The following is a 480-nucleotide window of genomic DNA, read 5'->3' as shown; positions in this document are numbered from 1 at the left end:
AGGGTTTAGGGTTTATTATATTTTATTTAGGGTTTATTAGTAATTGTTTATTGTTTATTATTTATTTAGGGTTAAGGGTTTAAGGGTTTAGTATCTAGGGTTTAGGGTTTAGGGTTTAAGGGTTTATTATTTAGGGTTTAGGGTTTAGTATCTAGGGTTTAGGGTTTAGGGTTTAGGGTTTACGATAACATCAATGTGCACATGTTTTAGGGTTTATTGTTCAGGGTTTAGGGTTTAGGGTTTACTATAAAATAAAAATATATAGATTGTTTAGGGTTTAGGGTTTAGGGTTTAGTATCTAGGGTTTAGGGTTTAGGGTTTAGGGTTTACGATGACATCAATATGTATGTGTTTTAGTGTTTAGTATCTAGGGTTTAGTATCTAGGGTTTACTACAAAATAAAAATATATAGATTGTTTAGGGTTTAGGGTTTAGGGTTTACTATAAAATAAATATATAGATAGTTTAGGGTTTAGGGTC

This window comes from Eimeria mitis, genomic scaffold (genome assembly GCF_000499745.2).
Source record: "Eimeria mitis Houghton genomic scaffold, Emh_scaff1913, whole genome shotgun sequence".
In the NCBI taxonomy this organism is placed as follows: domain Eukaryota; phylum Apicomplexa; class Conoidasida; order Eucoccidiorida; family Eimeriidae; genus Eimeria; species Eimeria mitis.
This window is presented reverse-complemented; position numbering follows the sequence as displayed.